At 36.2% G+C, this 13735-nt stretch overlaps 1 long non-coding RNA gene across 3 annotated transcripts in view; it reads left to right on the top strand.

Moving 5' to 3' along the window:
• The window catches only part of LOC109275820 (uncharacterized), a 190016-nt gene that overhangs the window by 4676 nt on the left and 171605 nt on the right, over positions 1–13735 (top strand). For all 3 annotated transcript variants that reach the window (XR_002084393.2, XR_002084386.2, XR_002084392.2), the window contains exon 2: positions 3177–3219. This is a non-coding gene — a long non-coding RNA (uncharacterized LOC109275820). The remainder of the gene's footprint in view (positions 1–3176; positions 3220–13735) is intronic.

Consider the following 13735-nt stretch of genomic DNA (forward strand, 5'->3'; position numbering starts at 1 on the left):
CTAGGAAGCTCAAAGAAATAAAATGTGATCCAAAGATTTTATATTGGGCAAAAAGTGCTTTTAAAATATAAAGGCACAGGGGTGCCTGGGTGGCTCATTCAATTAAATGTCTGACTCCTGGTTTTGGCTCAGGTCATGATCTCACAGTTTGTGATTGAGCCCTGCATCAGGCCCTGCACATTGGGTTCTTCCAAGCACAGAGCCTACAAATGTATATATATGTGTATATATATACATATATATATATACACATATATAGGCACAGATAAACTATTAACATCGTGCAGGAACTCTATGGGTGTTGTTCTCATGAGTACTCCTAAAGAATTTATTTGAAAGCCATCAAATATGTTTAAATCCATCAGTTCTTTTTGATTTTTTTTTTAAACTGGTTATCTTTGGAGAATGAAAGGAAAAGATAATTCATTGTTATGAAAATTGACAAGTATAGGAAAAGAATCAAGTTTTTATATTGCCTTTACTCAGAAGGGTTCTGCTAGGTAATTAAATAACAGATGAGAGAGAGTGTTTCTTTATAAAAGTATTTCAACTAGTAAATGAGAAAGAAATGATAAAATTTGATCACTCAGCAAGCCTGGCCCAAATTCCTAACCTATAAAATCATAAGATACAGTAAAAGGGGTATTATTTTATTTATTTTTTATTAAAAATTTTTTAATGTTTATTTTTGAGAGAGACAGAGTTGTGAGTGGGGGAGGGGCAGAGAGAGAGGGAGACACAGAATCCAATCCAGGCTCCAGGCTCTGAGCTGTCAGCACACAGCCCCATGTGGGGCTCAAACTCAAGAACTGCAAAATCATGACCTGAGCCAAACTTGGATGCTTAACCAACTGAGCCACCAGGCGCCCCTAATTCACCTTTTAAGTTAAAATAAATATTTATGTAAGGCTGCTGTGATGCTTAATTTTATGTATCAATTTGACTGGGCTAAGGGATGCCCAGAGAGCTGGTAAACATTTCTGAGTGTGTCTCTGAGAGTGTTTTGGAAGAGTTTAGCATTTGAATTGGTAGACTGAGTAAAGAAGATTGCCTTCATCCGATGTGGGTAGATATTACATAATTCTTGAAGGGCCTGAATAGAAAAAAAGGTAGAAGAAGGGCAAATTCACTCCTTCTGCTTGACCTGGGACATCCATCTTCTCTTGCCTTTGAGCCTGTTTTCAGGCTTTCAGACTTGGGTCTTGGGCTTTTGAAGTAAAGCACCAGCTTTCCTGGACCTCTAGCTCGGAGCAGGACTTCTCAGCTTCTAAAAGTGAATAAACCAATCCCTATGATGAATCTCTTTCTGTATATTTACATATATTGTACCAGTTCTGTTTCTCCATAGGCTCCAGACCAATATAGCTGCCAAAATCTTGTTAATTGCTTGTTAGCTTTGAAATAGGCTCAGTGAAAATGTTTTATAGAAGCCTCAAATTTCTTCATTAAATAGGAGGAAAGATTGTCAACATTTTATTTTTATTTCTTTTTGCTTTATATTTACCAAAATAAAACCATGAAGCAATTCAAGGAAAGAGAAATCCTTCCAAATTCGAATTGAATAAGAAGCAAAACAAAATAATAAACAGCAACAGAGATTAAAAATAGGGTTTGCAAACCTGGATCCCTTCTTAACTTGATATCTGAAAATGTAAACCACACCTAGTTGGTAATGGAAACTTGTATAAACTAATCTTACCTCCACACATAAATATGAAATGGAAAATACAAGATACCAAGTCATAAAACTAAGTAGATCTTTCTTCTTTGGTAACAAGAAACTAAGACAAATATTACCAGTTTGTAAGTAAATACTTCTTTTCTCAAAATAATAATTCATAATTTGGCGAGGTAGAGGGGATGGTCATGAACCTCTTTTGAGACTCTGATTTTTAAGAAGCCATGGAATGCTTTAGAAAAACCTGCATATGCATGTTATGGATTGTACATAATTTCAGGAGGGTCATGTACCCCCTAGTGCTCTGTGCTGTTCATAGTGAGAAATTTTTTTTTTCACATTGATAAATTCTGACACAGAGGTCCTGAATCCTCATAACTGGTGGAATTAATGATGATTCCATCCGTATATGTGCCTTTTAAAAAAAGTTCTATTTAAATTCCAGTTAGTTAACATACTGTATAATATTAGTTTCAGGTTTACAATATAGTGATTCAACGCTTCCATACAATACCCCGTGTTCAACACAACAATTGCACACCCTAATCCCCATCACCTATTTAACCCATCCTGCCACCCACCTCCCCTCTGGTAACCATCAGTTTATTCTCTATAATTAAGAGTCTGTTTCTTGGTTTGTCTCTCTCTTTTTCTTCCCTTTGCTCACTTGTTTTGTTTCTTAAATTTTACATATGAATGAAATCATATGGTATTTGTCTTTCTCTGACTGACTTACTTCACTTAGCATAATACCCTCTAGTTTGTCCATGTCATCACAGATGGCAAGATTTCATTCTTCTTTTTATGGCTGAGTAATATTCTGTTTTATATATATACCACCTTTTATTTATCCATTCATTAGTCAATGCATAGTTGAGCTGTTTCCATAATTTAGCTATTGTAGATAACGCTGTACAAACGTAGGCATGCACGTGTCCCTTCAAATCAGTATTTTTGTATTCTTTGGGTAAATACCTAGTAGTGAAATTGCTGGATCATAGGATAGTTCTATTTTTAACTTTTTGAGGAACCTCCATACTGTTTTCCAGAGTGGCTGTGCCAGTTTGCAATCCCACTAACAGTGTAAGAGGGTTTCTTTTTTTCCACATCCTGGCCAACACTTGTTGTTTCTTGCATTTTTTAAATTTTAGCCATCCTGACAGGTATGATGTGATATCTCATGGTTTTGATTTGCATATCCCTGATGATGAATGATGTTGAGCATTTTTTTTTTCATGCATCTGTTAGCCATATGGATGTCTTCTTTGAAAAATTTCTATTCATGTCTTTTGCCCATTTTTGGCAATTCATTTTTTGAGTGTTGAATTTTATAGGTTCTTTATATATTGTGGATGCAAACTCTTTATCAGATATGTCATTTGCAAATATCTTCTATTCTATAGGTTGCCTTATAGTTTTGTTGATTGTTTCCTTTGCTGGGCAGAAGTTTTTTTTGAAGTTCCAATAGTTAATTTTGCTTTTGTTTCCCTTGCCTCAGGAGACATATCTAGAAGGAAGTTGTGATGGCCAGTGTCGAAGGGGTAACTGTTTGTGTTCTCTTCTAGGATTTTAATGATTTCATGCCTCCAATTAGGTTTTTAATCTATTTTGAATTTATTTTTGTGTATAGGGTAAGAATGTGGTCCAGTTTCATTCTCTGGCATGTTGCTGTCCAGTTTTCCCAACACCATTTGTTGAAGAGACTGACTTTTTCCCATTGGATATTCTTTCCTGCTTTGTCAAAGATTAATTGACCATATAGTTGTGGGTTGATTTCTGGGTGTTCTCTTCTGTTCCATTGATCTCTGTGTCTATTTTTGTACTAGTACCCGTACTGTGTTGATCACTACAACTTTGTAATATAAGTTGAAGTCCAGAATTGTGGTGCTTCCAGCTTTGCTTTTCTTTTTCAAGATTGCTTTGGCTATTCAGGGTCTTTTTTTTTTTAATTTCTTTTTAACATTTATTCATTTTTGAGAGACAGAGAGAGGCAGAGCATGAATGGGGGAGGAGCAGAGGGAGAGGGAGACACAGAATCTGAAGCAGGCTCCAGGCTCTGAGCTGTCAGCACAGAGCCAGATACTGGGCTCAACTCACGGGCCGCAAGATCATGACCTGAGCTGAAGTTGGATGCCCAACCAACCCAGGTGCCCCTATTTGGGGTCTTTTGTGGTTTCATATAAATTTTAGGATTGTTTGTTCTGGCTCTGTGAAAAATACTGGTGGTATTTTGATAGGGATTGCACTAAATGTGTAGACTGCTTTGGGTAGTATAGACATTTTAACAATATTTGTTTTCTTAGTCCGTGAGCATGAAATGTTTTTCCATTTATTTGTGTCATCTTCAGTTTCTTTCATCAGTGTTTTATAGTTTTCAGAGCACAGGTCTTTTACTCTTTTTTTGGTTTATTTGTGGGTATCTTACAATTGGTGTAATTGTAAATGGGATTGATTCCTTAATTTCTCTTTCTTGTGCTTCATTATTGGTATATAGAAATGCAGCAGATTTCTGTATGCTGATTTTGTATCTCATGACTTCATTGAATTCATTTATCACTTCTAGTAGGTGTGTGTGTGTGTGTGTGTGTGTGTGTGTGTGTAGTCTTTCACATTTTCTATATAGAGTATCGTGTCATCTGCAAATAGTAAAAGTTTTGCTCCTTCCTTGCCAATTTGGACACCTTTTATTTCTTTGTGTTGTCTGATTGCTGTGGCTAGGACTTCCAGTATTATGTTAAATAACAGTGGTGAGAGTGTACATCCCTGTCTTGTCCTGACCATAGAGGAAAAGCTCTGTTTTTCCCCACTGAGGGTGATAGTAACTGCGGGTTTTTCATATATGGCGTTTATTATGTTGAAATCCTTATAAACCAATTTAGGAGATTAAAAGTATTGAGCATGTTTCACCTTTGATAATTACCTGCTATATTTTGATGACTAACATAATAAATTTTCTGGTAAAAGATTGGATTTAAATTCTATATAAAACACATAATGCTTGATTTTCGATAACTGCCCATTAAAGAGAAAACTTCATGTTGTATCTTTTCCTTATTTGATTTTTTTCATCCTAATTTTTTTTTCTCTTTTTATTTTTCTAGTTAAGTATGTCTTATAATTGTTAGGGCACTTTCAACTAGAAATTTGAGTTCACACAAACACACAAGACTTTACTTTTTTCTCCCTGTGTTCTTGCAATTTATTTTCCTCATGACACTGTGGGGTCATCATTTTGTCATTGTCTACACCCACAATGTCAGGATGGTATTTGATACTTTGAGTCATTCAGTTCACACATCTAGCCCAAACTTTACCACATCTGTACTTGTGGCATCTCATTTTTTTTTTGCGGTAATAATGCTTGCCTTGAAATTAACCTTTTATATCTCCCATTCTGCAACTATCATTTTTTCACATTATATTTAACTCAAATTGTATCATTGTAATCAGTCATACACACACACACACACACACACACAGACATATATATATATGTATTTTTTTTTTCTTGAAATGATTTTTACATGGGGTTCCTGGGTGGCTCAGTTGGGTATGTGTCTGACTTCAGCTCAGGTTATGATCTCACAGTTTGTGAGTTTGGACACAACTCTGACAGTTCAAAGCCTGGAGCTTGCTTTAGATTCTGTGTCTCTCTCTGTTCCTGCCCTCCCCCCCACTTGTGTTCTCTCTCTCTTTCTCTCTCTCTCTCTCTCTCTCTCTGAAAAGTAAATACATATTAAAAAAAAAAAAAAGAAATGGTCTTTACAAAGATTTTCCCAAAAAAGTTATTCCTTTCCTTCAGCCACTTCAAATTCTACAAACATTAAGTATAATTCACAATTCTTCTTACTGCCAGATCTACCTTAGTTAGTTGAAACACAATTTTCAGGATAAATTTCATTTTAACATTTTACATTATTGTGCAATATATGTGCAATATTTGTGCAATATATCTGTGGACTATTCCTACTGAGTTATTTGATAATATTATAAATGCTTTGCATTATACATGTCTATACTCCTGAAAGTACAAGCATTACTGAACCAAAGACATGGATTTCAAGAAGTAGTCATGGATGATATATTTATAGTTGTCTGTAATGAGTAAAATGAATTCTTCATAAGAAAGCAATTTCAAAATTACAAGGTCATTATGAAATTAAAGACACCTGATCCCATCTCTTCTGTTGATTAGTGGTGGGATATTCTTTAAATTTCCTCATCTGTACAATAGGGAAAATAGTACTTGCACTAAAGGGTTTCTGTGCATTAAATTTGAAACAATTCATGCTTAGGGTAAGGCCTGACATATAGTTAATAGCAAGTAAATATTTATGATTTTTAAAAATTCATTCATTTATTTTGAAAGAGAGAGAAATGTGGGAGGTGCAGAGAGAGAGGGAGAGGGAGAGAATCCTAAGCAGGCTCTGTATGCTCAGCGCAGAACCTGATGTGGGCCTCAAACTCACAAACTGTGAGATCATGACCTGAGCCAAAACCAAGAGTTGGCTGCTTAACCACCTGAGCCACCCAGGCACACCTATGATTTTTTTTTTTTTTTTTTTTTTTTTTAGAGAGAGAGAGAGAGCACAGTAGGGGAGAAGGGTAGAAGGAGAGAGGGAGAGAAACTTAAGCATTCTCCATGCTCAGCATGGAGCCCGACATGGGGCTCAATCCCGTGGCCCTGTGATCATGACCTGAGCCAAAAGCAAGAGTTGGGTACTCAACCAACTGAGCTACCCACGTGCTCTGATTTATGATTTTTAAAGTAAAATTCACCTTATTTAAGAGTTAGTCTCCCAGTAAGCAAATTATGTGAAAAAATCACTTTTAATTAAAATTACCATGGGATGCCTGGCTGGCTCAGTCAGAAGAGCATATGACTCTTGATCTCAGGGTCATGAGTTTGAGCCCCACATTAGGTGAGATTGCTTAAATAAATAAAACTTTAAAAAATTAAAAAAAAATTAAATTACACTTGTAAATTCAATAAATCAGTAGTAAGTTATAGAGTACATAGATTTATAATAGTACATAACTCCTATTAATTTATTTAATTAATCATTATTGTGTGCCTAGCCTGTGCCAGGGACAATGAGAGATGATGGGAAACATAAGAATGAAAAGTCTGATATGATTCCTGTCCTCAGAGGGCTTAATGTCTGTCAGGGAGACAACTAACCATAAATTACAAAATAGTACAAATTATGCTATGATAGTGGAAGTATAGAATTCTAGAAGAGTTCTTGGGATTTTAGTAGAGGAAGCCAAGGAGAAAGTGACAGCTGAGTCCTGAAGGAGGATTAGAAGTAAACACGTAAATGAGGTAAAATGATGACAAGGATAGAAGAGGCTGAAGTCCTATAGAGGCCATGTAAGGGAGTCTGTTTTTAATCTTCAGGGCAGAGGAAAGGATTAAAAGTTTTTAAGCAGTTATAGACTCTGGTATTATATAAACATTGAATTGGAGTGCAATATCACTAATGGTCTATCTTTAAAAAAGAATGACAGCTAATAAATTCAGAGAAATGATGAAATTGGAAAACCACCACTGTGCATCCTTAAAATAATAATTTAGAGAAGAATCATTAATTGATGATGGTACAATGAATGGGTGAAAGGATGACAAGGAACAGGATAATCACAAGATATTCAAGTTTTCATCCCAGAGATGATTTACTAATTAGAAAGCAAAATCTGTATCCTTACAATGGAGAGATATGGTGAGCTTGACATTGTGTGCCTCTTGATATAACGCAATACTAAGTTGTTACAGGTTGAATTTTGTCTTCCCAAAATTCATATGTTGACATTCTAACCCCCAATATCTCAGAATGTGACTGTAATTGGAGATATGGCCTTTAAAGAAGTAATTAATATAAAATGAGATCACATCGATGGACCTTATCTAATACATCCCTTGTCCTTATAAGAAGTGGAGATGAGCACACAGATTCTCTGAGAGGAAAGACCATGTGAAGACAGAATGGATGTATACAAGCCAAGAAGAGATGCCTGCAGAAGAAACTAACCTTGATGACACCTTGATCTTTGATGTCTAGCCTCCAGAATTGTTGTTTAAACAACCCAGATTAGTCCATCCAGGGGAGTTGGCAGAGTAGGAAGACACTAAACTCCCCTGTCCTATAGATACAACTAGATAACACTCTCATAAGTGTAAATAACCCAGAAAATGACCAAAAGACTGGCAGAACAAACTCCACAACTAAATGTAGAGAAGAGACCACACTGAAGAGGATAGGAAGGGCAGAGACATAGTCAGGAGCTAAACAGACAATGGGACTGTCTGCTGGAGGGAGGTACACTGGGGGTGTTGAGAGGAAAGAGAAACCCTCACATCAGGGAGCCCACGTGGGGAAGATGAATCCCTATAACATTTGGCTTTGAAAAACAAAGGGGCCAAATTTTGTGAGTTCAAACAACCAGTGAGACTTAAAACCCAGAAGTTTAAAAATCATCAGGCTTGGCTCTGGGAGAGCAAGGAGGGCAAGAGAAAACCGAGTCCCTGCCCTTGTAGGGACAGCACAATTAAAAGCAGAGATACAGAGATACCAAATAGAAGCAGGAGTTTGAAAAATGCTTGGGGAATACCAGAGGGAGATTTGTTTACTAATCTCAGAAGATGTGCTGGGGGGACAGAGATTAATGGGAGACTTGTCCAGGAACAAAGGAGCTGGAAGGTACCATTTCTCTTCTCCATGCTCCAGCATAAACACACATTCACCTGTGGGAACCAGAAAGATGCTAACACTACCTAACTTGCTTATACTGTGAAACCCACCCAATCCCCTCCCCACTTTCAAACCAGTCCCATGGCTGCTGGTACCCTCTTATTGAGAACAGGCATGCAAACCTTACTAATGCTGAATGTCCTGCCCCTGAGCACTTTGCAGTTCTGTCCCCTCCAATGCCCCCATCCAGTACACCCTTGGCTGGATCCCATCCAAAATGGTACCACAAGTCTGGCAGTATGCAAACAGCCCTGAAAGAAGCTGGCACCACTTCAAAGTGATTCTCGTCTCAAGTAGAAGGAAAGATAACCAAACATACCAGTCTCACTGTGCCCCAGCAGGGGGTGGGGCAGACAGCTGGTCTGACTGTAGGCTCCACCCACCAGTGAAAGCTTCTCCAGAGACAATACAGGGAAAGTGCCCTGTAGTTTGGTGGTATTGCATCTCTGGCAAATACCTGGTCTAACTTAACTCAAGCCCAAGTCAGCCCCAGACTGGTCCATTAATACCACAGGGACCAAATACAGCCCACAACAGGCCAAAGAAACCTACTGCAGATGACAGGACTCATGAAAAACGTGGCCAAGACACAACAACAGGGTGCAGGAACACACATAGCAGACAATCCCTGAAGCCCCAGATTCTAGTGAACAGAGGACACTGCACTGCAAGGAACTATTGGACCTCTTCTTCATAAGTCTACTACTTTCAAGAGTAAGAGATATCGCTGACTTTCCTAACACACAGATGCAGGCAGAGAGAGTTAGACAAAATGCAGAGACAGAGGAATATGTCACAAATAAATGAATGGGGCAAAATCACAGCAAGAGACCTAAGTGAAACAGAGATAAGTAATATTCCTGGTAGAGAATTTAAAGTAATGATCATAAAGATACTCACTGGATTTGAAACAAGAGTGGAAGGACAACAAGACCTCTAACAAAGAGATAGAAAACATGAAAAAGAATCAATCAGAGATGTAGAACTCAATAAATGAAAATAAATATAACACTAGATAGAATAAGTAGTAGACTAGAGGAAGCAGAAGAATAGATCAATGACCTGGAGGACAGAGTAATAGAAAGCAATCAGGCTGAACAGGTGAGAGAGAGAGAGAGAGAGAGAGAGAAGAGAGAATAACCTAAGGGAAGTCCATGACACCAGAGCATTATAGCATCCATGTTATAGGGATCTCAAGAGGATAAGAGGGATGCCTGGGTGTTTCAGTCAGTTAAGTGTCTGACTTTTGATTTCAGCTCAGGTCATGATCTCACGGTTTGTGAGCTTGAGCCTTTCATCAGGGTCTACACTAACAGTGCGGAGCCTGCTTGGGATTCTCTGTCTCTGTCTCTGTCTCTCTCTGCTCCTCCCCCACTCACATGTGTGCTTTCTCCCTCTCAAAATAGATAAATAAATTAAAAAAAAAAAAAGGAGAAGAGAAAGAAAAGGGGCAGAAAATGTATTTGAAGTAATAATAGCCAAAAACTTCCTGAATCTGGGGATAGAAACAAAACCAGACCTAGGAGGCAGAACGATCCCCCAACAAAATCAACTCAGAGACCCACACCAAGACATATAGTAATTAAAATGACAAAAAATAGCGATAATAAGAATTTTAAGAGCAGCAAGGAAAAGAATACAGTTACACACCAGGGAACCCCTCCCCTACCTCATAAGGATATCAGCTGATTTTTCAATAGAAACTTTACAGGCCAGAAGGGAGTGGCACAATATATTCCGAGTGCTAAAAGGAAAAAAAAAAAAAAAAAAATCAGCAGCCAAGAATACTCTATCCAGCAAGATTATCGTCCAAAATAGGGGAAGATATAAAGAGTTTCCCAGACAAACCAAAGTTAAAACAGTTCATGCCCACTAACCCAGCCCTATAAGAAATGTTAAAGAAAGATTCTTTCAGTGGAAAGGAAAGGCCGTAAGTAAGAGTAAGAAAAGTAAGAAGCACAAAATCAGTAAAAATAAATATATCTGTAAAAATCAGTTAAGGAAGTTATAAAATAAAATATAAAATGGTTACACCATTTACCTAAAATGCTGGAGGGAGAGGAGTAAAGAATGGGTTCAAACTTATGCAACCATCAACTTAATATATACTGCTATATTAAGAAGATGTTACATACAAACTGAATGGTAACCACAAATCAAAAACCAGTAATAGATATGCAAAACATACAGAAAAGGAATCCAATTGTTATCACTAAAGAAAGTCCCCTAATTGTGAGAGAAGAGAGCAAGTGAGGAAAGGAACAGAGAATAACTACAAAACAACCATAAAACAAATAACATAATGGCAATGAGTATATACCTATCACTAATTACTTTGAATGTCAGTGGACTAAATAATCAAGACATAGGGTGGCAGAACAGATGAAAAAAACAAGATCCATCTATATGCTGCCTAGAAGAAACTCATTTCAGACCTAATACTCATGCAGCTTGAAGTAAAGGCATGGAGCGGCATTTATCATGTAAATGGATATGAAAAGAAAGCTGGAGTAGCAGTATTTATATCAGACAAAATAGACTTTAAGACAAAGACTGTCACAAGAGACAAAGAAAGACACTATATAATCATAAAGGGCATAATCCAACAAGATGTTATAATAATTGTAAATATTTATACACCCAGCATGGAAGCACCCAAATACATTTACCAGTTAACAATAAACATAAAGGAACTAATTGATAGTAATGCAATAGTAGGGAACTTTAACACTTCACTTACATCAGTGGACAGATCATCCGAACAGAAAATTAAAAAGGAAACCATGGCTTTGAATGACTCATTGGACCAGAAGGATTTAACAGATATATTCAGAACATTCCATCCTAAAACAGCAGAATACACATTCTTTTCAAATGTACAATGGAACATTCCCCAGAATTGATTATGTATTAGGCCACAAAACAAGTCTCAACAAATTTAAAAATATCGAAGTCATTCCATGCATCTTTTGTGACCACAGTGCTATGAAACTAGCAATCAACTCCAAGAAAAAATCTGGAAAGAGTACCAATACATAGGGATTAAATAACATGCTACTAAACAATAAGAGCTCAAACAATAAATCAAAGAGCAAATAAAAAAAAAAAAACATGGAGACAAATGAAAATGAAAACACAACAGTCCAAAATCTTTGAGATGAAGCAAAAGTGATTCTAAGGGGGAAGTGTATAGCAATATAGGCCTATCTCAAGAAGCAAGAAAACCTCAAACAACCTAACTTTCTACCTAAAGGAACTAAAAAAAAAAAAAAAAAAAAAAAAGAACAAAACCCCAAACCAGTAGAAGGAAGGGGATAATAAATATTAGGGCAGAAGTAAATGAAATAGAAACTAAAAAAACAATAGAACCCATCAATGAAACCAGGAGCTGTTTCTTTGAAAAAAAATAAACAAAATCGATAAATCCTTAGCTCATCAAAAAAGAAAAAGAAGAAGAAGAAGAAGAAGACGACGACGACGAAGAATCAAATAAACAAAATTGAAAATGAAAGAGGAGAAATAACAACTGACAGCCACAGAAATACAAAGGATTGTGAGAAAATATTATGAAAATTTATATGCCAAAAAAATTGACAACCTAGAAAAAAGGGATAAATTCCTAGAAACACATAACCTCCCAAAACTGAATCAGGAAGAAATAGAAAATTTGAGCAGACCAATTACCAGCAATGAAATTTAATCAGTAATCAAAAAACTACCAACAAACAAAAGTCCAGGACCAGATGGCTTCACAGGGGAATTCTACCAAATATTTAAAGAAGAGTTAATACTTATTCTTCTCAAACTTCCAGAAAATAGAAGAGGAAGGAAAACTTCCAAATTCATACAAGGCCATCATTACCTTGATAATAGAACCAGATAAAGACATACAAAAAAATAATAATAATTACAGGCCAATATCTCTGATGAATATAAATGCAAAAATATTCAATTAAATATTAGCAAACCAAATTCAACTATACATTAAAAAATCATTCACCACAATCAGGTAGGATTTATTCTAGGATGCAAGGATATCTCAATATTCATGAATCAATCAATATACATCACATCAATAAGAGAAATGATAAAAAACATATGATCATTCCATTAGATGCAGAAAAAGCATTTGACAAAGTACAACATCCATTCATGATAAAAACCCTCAACAAAGTAGGTTTAGAGGGAACATACCTCAACATAATAAGGGCCATATATGAAAAACCCACAGCTAATACCATACTCAGTGGTGAAACCGTGAGGTTTTTACTAAGGTCAGGAACAAGACAAAGTCCACTCTCACTACTTTTATTCAAAATAGTACTGATAGAGCAATAGCAATCAGATAAATAAACAGAATAAAAAGCATCCAGATTGGTAAGGAGTAAGTAAAATTTTCATAATTGCAAATGACATACTATATATAGAAAATCCTAAAGACTTCACCAAGAAACTGCTAGAACTGGTAAATAAATTCATTAAGGTTGCAGGATACAAAATCAGCGTATAGAAATCTGCTGCATTTCTACACTAATAATTAAGCAATGTAAAGAAAAATTAAGAAAACAATCCTATTTATAATTGCACAAAAAGGAATAAAATACCTAGGAATAAACTTAACCAAGGAGGTGAAAGACCTGTGCTCTGAAAAGTACAAAACATTGGTGAAAAAAATTGAAGAAGAAACAAACAAATGGAAAGATATTCCATGCTCATGGATTGAAAGAACAAATATTAGTGTTTTTTTTAATGTTTATTTATTTATTTTGAGAAAAAGAGAGCACAAGTGGGGAAGGAACAGAGAGAGAGAGGGAGAGAGAGAATCCCAAGCAGGTTCTACACTGTCAGTTCAGAGCCTGACACAGGCTCAGTCCCACAAATGAGATCATGACTGAGATCATGAGCTGAAATCAAGAGTCGGGCACTTGAACGACTGAGCCGCCCAGGCACCCCAAGAACAAATATTGTTAATATGTCCATATTAGCCAAAACAACCTCAGATTTAATGCAATTCCTATCAAAATACCAACAGCATTTTTCCCAGAACTAGAACAAACAATTGTAATATTTGTATGGAACCACAAAAGACTCCAAATAACCAAAACAATATTGAAAAAGAAAAACAAAGTTGGAGATGTCACAGTTCCAAATTTCAAGTTATAGTACAAAGCTATACAAAACGGTATAGTACTGGCACAAAAATAGACATAGATAAATGGAATAAAATAGACATCCCAGAAATAAACTCTGATTATATGGTCAATTAATCTTCAAGAAAGGTGGTGAGAATATACATTGGGAGAAA

Source organism: Panthera pardus, unplaced genomic scaffold (genome assembly GCF_024362965.1).
Source record: "Panthera pardus isolate Hobbes unplaced genomic scaffold, ASM2436296v1 HiC_scaffold_13, whole genome shotgun sequence".
Classification (NCBI taxonomy): Eukaryota; Metazoa; Chordata; class Mammalia; order Carnivora; family Felidae; genus Panthera; species Panthera pardus.